Source organism: Colobus angolensis, unplaced genomic scaffold (assembly GCF_000951035.1).
Source record: "Colobus angolensis palliatus isolate OR3802 unplaced genomic scaffold, Cang.pa_1.0 Scaffold23, whole genome shotgun sequence".
Taxonomy (NCBI): Eukaryota; Metazoa; Chordata; class Mammalia; order Primates; family Cercopithecidae; genus Colobus; species Colobus angolensis.
Window position 1 is genome coordinate 17,191,684 of NW_012115488.1, and position 4,580 is coordinate 17,196,263.

At 41.2% G+C, this 4,580-nt stretch overlaps 1 pseudogene; it reads left to right on the top strand.

The window, feature by feature from the left end:
* Positions 1-506: 506 nt before the first annotated feature.
* Positions 507-1,612, top strand: LOC105513436 (annotated as a pseudogene).
* The last annotated feature ends 2,968 nt before the right edge of the window (positions 1,613-4,580 follow it).

Here is a 4,580-nt window from a genome sequence, read left to right on the forward strand (position 1 = left end):
AAAAAAAGAATTTCAAGGAAAAAAATAAACATTCTCAGTTGTGATTACAAAAAAAAGTAAATAAATAAAAAAATAAAAAAATAAAAATAAAAATCTCTTAAACTAGAGAATTATGATTTATAAAACATCTGCCATTGTATACATTTTTTAATTCTATTCTTGAAATGTTTATTTCCTGCAAAATTGAGCTAAGAATAGGTATTTACGTAGAATATTCGTTTTTTGTTTTAAAAAAGGTTCTATCTCAACAAGACCATAAAGTTATTTTAAGTGGATTAACAATGGAAAAGTAACACATTAGGAATGGGACAGGCATAACACTCTGATTGGTAGAGAAGAAAGATGATATTCTTGTCAAAACTGTAATCAGAAAATTTTCTAGACATGCTCAGCTAAGTGTATTAGTCCATTTTGATGCTGCTGACCACCGAGACCACGTCCACCTGCGAGCACAGAGCCACCTCCTCGCTGCTCTGCTGGGCATCCACACCCGTGGCTAACTCACCATGGATGATGATATCGCCCCGCTCCTCATCAACAATGGCTCTGGCATGCGCAAGGCTGGCTTTGCAGGCAACGATGCTCCTGGGCCATCTTCCCCTCTATCATAGGGCAGCCCCAGACCCCAAGGCATGATATGATGGTGGGCATGGGTCAGAAGGATTCCTGTGTGGGCCATGAGGCCCAGAGGAAGAGAGGCATCCAGATCCTGAAGTACTCGGTGCAGCACAGCATCAACTGGGATGACATGGAGAAGATCTGGCACCACACCTTCTACAACAAGCTGCCTGTGGCTCCCGAGGACCACCCCATGCTGCCTACCTAGGCCCCACTGAACCCCAAGGCCAATCATGAGATGACCCAGATCTTGTTCAAGACCTTCAGCAACACCCCAGCCATATACGTGGCCATCCAGCCTGTGGTGCTGTCCCTGTATGCCTCTGACCTTACCACTGGCATTGTGATGGACTCTGGTGATGGAATCACCCACACTGCCCATCTACGAGTGGTATGCCCTCCCCCACGCCATCCTGCATCTGGACCTGGCTGGCCTGGACCTGACTGACTACCTCATGAAGATCCTCACCCAGTGGGGGCTACAGCTTCACCACCACGGCCGAGGAGGAAATCATGCATGACATCAAGGAGAAGTTGTACTACATCACCCTGGACTTCGAGCAGGAGATGGCCACGGTGGCCTCCAGCTCCTCCCTGGAAAAGCGCTACGAGCTGCCTGATCTTCCAATGGCCAGGTCATCACCATCAGCAACGAAGGGTTCCATACCCCCCAGGTGCTCTTCCACCCTTCCTTCCTGGGCATGGAATCCTGTGGCATCCTACTGTCAACTCCATCATGAAGTGTGACATGGACATCCGCAAAGACCTGCATGCCAACACAGGGCTATCTGGTGGCACCACAATGTACCCTGGTGTGGCAGGATGGGGTACAGAAGGAGATCATCGCCCTGGCGTCATTGCTCCTCTGGAGAGTTAGTACTACATGTTGATCAGCGACTCCATCCTGGCCTCACTTTCCAGCTTCCAGCAGATGTGGATCAGCAAGAAATGCGACAAGCCCAACCCCTTCCTCATCCACCGCAAATGCTTCTAGGTCGATTATAACTTAGTTGCATTACACCCTTTCTTGAAAAAACATACATTGCGCAGAAAACAAGATGAGATTGGCATGGCTTTATTTGTTTTGTTTGTTTGTTTGTTTGTTTTCTTTTGTTTTTTTTTTTGGCTTGACTTAGGACTTAAGAACTGGAACAGTGAAGGTGACAGTAGTCAGCTGGAGGAAACATCCCCCAAAGTTCTGCAATGTAGCCGAGGACTTTGATTGTACATTGTACTTTTTTGATAGTCATCCCAAATATCGTGAGATGCATTGTTACAGGAAGTCTGTTGCCCTCTTAAAAGCCACCCCACTACTCTCTAAGGAGACTGGCCTAGTACTTTCCCAAGCCTACAAAGTGGAGGTGATAGCATTGTTTTCATGTAAACTATGTAATGCAAAAATTTTTTAATCTTCACCTTAATACCTTTTTATTTTGTTTTATTTTGAGTGATCAGCCTTCATGGCCCCCCTCTTTGGTCCCCCAGCTTGAGATGTATGAAGGTTTTTGGTCTCCCTGGGAGTGGGTGGAGGCAGTCGGAGCTTACCTATACACTGACTTGAGACCAGTGAATAAAATTGCACACCTTAAAAAAAAAAAAGATAGAAAGAAAGAAAAATAAAAATAGGTTTAATGGCAGGGGAGGCTTCACAATCAAGGCAGAAGGCAAAAGGTACTTCTTACATGGTTTTGGCAAGAACCAGAGAGAGAGAAGTGAAAGTGGAAACCCCTTATAAAACCATCAGATCTCATGAGACTTATTCACTACCATGAGAACAATATGGGGGAAATTGCCCCAAAGATTTAATTATCTCCCACCAAGTTCCTCCCACAACACCTGGGAATTATGGGAGTGCAATTCAAGATGAGATTTGGCTGGGGACACAGAGCCAAACCATATCACTAAGTAACTATCTCTTGTACGCATTTAGGCTGCATTCAACTGTATGTTTTTCTCCTATATGTGTTGCTCTGGAAGCCCAAGTCTTAAAACTGGAACCCTTGCCCTGGAATTGAGAAACTCATTGACTATCTCAAGTGCTGGCGCTAACCCCAAATTACATTGGAGGTGATTTCTATCTTTACAAGTTCCATCTGAGCTCTGTTACCATATTGGGCTGCTTTCCCTTCTGGTTTTCATTTCCTTGTTTGTTTGTTTCCTACACCCCATACACCATTTCTTTAAATTCTCCTTAATTCCAAAGGCCTGGATAGAAAATAGAAATGCGTAAGACTTGACAACTCAATAGGAGCTGATTTTACCCTGATAACATCCGGGCATAGAAAACAGGGAGGAAGTGAACAAGATGCAAATTGCACTCTTCTCCCCACCCAAAGCCATGAGCCCTTCTCTGGATCCCACTCACGTTCCTGAAGCCAACAGACTGCATGCTCAAGAGGTTTAGGCCTTGAGAACTTCACAGGGGAAAGCCAAGGAAAATGACACTGCTGAAGCTGATACAGCACATCTGCTTGTCTCACGGCATTAGTCATTGGATTTCTGAAGCACTAAATAATAACTCACAGATTCAAAGCTAGTTATTCATTAAATGAACTTTGTGCAAAGATAAATAGGATAGATTAATGATGACTCTGATGTACAAGTTTTCAAACTAATTGCATGATTGAGACTGATTAGCAACAAACATTTGGTAAGAAAAGCAAGTCACACCCTATAGGGTGAAGGGTTCTACCCATTGTCTATTTCCAGAAACGTGAAAAGACTACACCAGTGAACTGCTCCAGAGCAAAGTCCTGGCAGTAGCAGAGCCTAGAATTGCCATTATAGCTGCTGTCAAAAGAGTAGATATCCACATTAACTATTCTGGATCCTTAATCTGATCATAGTTTCACAGCCAGACTTGTTTATCTGTAGCATTATCATCTCTGATGCCAGAACTTATCAGCTTTCTTACTTTCCTCCATACCAACGTTTATTTATCAATTATGTTATCATCATACAAGTACTGTGTCACAGCTTATAACATTGCCTAACCCACAATTTGGGGAATTAGAAATAGTTACAACAGCTCTAGAGACAAGGTTTTGGACTTTATACTATTTTAGATATGTTGTAATAAGTCCTTAAAATTTGAGAGTGACTATTCTCAGGTTGACTCAGCAAAAATGTATGTCACATAGCAATAGTATCATAATTCTAGACCTATTATATTTGGTATGATTACAACTTATGAATTCCAGCATTATAAATTTTAAAGGGTTAGATGAAATCAATTAGATATTGTCTCACTACTCCCTTGTTTTTTGTTTTTAGCTTTTTTGGGGGGAGGGGGCAGTGGGGGGAGAGAGGAGATAAATATTTGTGAAACCTCCAGGATACCATTCTATGCTAAGTTGCTCCAGAGCCAGATTGCCTATGTGGGAAAATAGGCTTCATCATTTATGAACTGAATAACTTTAGTTAAGTATTGAATCTTTGCATTCTTTGGCTTTTCATCTATAAAACGGGAATAATAAGGGTGTTTATGTTCACAAAGTTTCTAAAACATTTAATGAATTAATATGTATAGAGAACCTAGAAGAGTACTAGGCTCATACCATACATTCAACAAATGTTATACATTGTTAGTGTTTGGAAATACACCATACTTTATTTCAGCTTTTAAATGGCAAAATAGTGTAAGAAGCAGGTAAATTTTAAAATGCAAAATGTGACTGCTATCTGTAAGAATAAGTTAAAGATGGGAATCATGAATATTAGACTTCAGATAATTTTTATAGAAATTTCCAATTCATAGCAATAGCTAAAGTACACAGTATAGAATTTAACAAATGAAGGGCATGTTAATGTTGAAAAAAGAAATGTTTTGCAAATCTCTAACCTTAATTTCCCTTCATTTAAGACATTTTGACTTTTATATAAACTTCTTATTCAAAGGAAACTTGCTGAAATGATTGTCCAGTGCATCTTCACTTTTTAAATTATAGGACCTGCTGGTATCT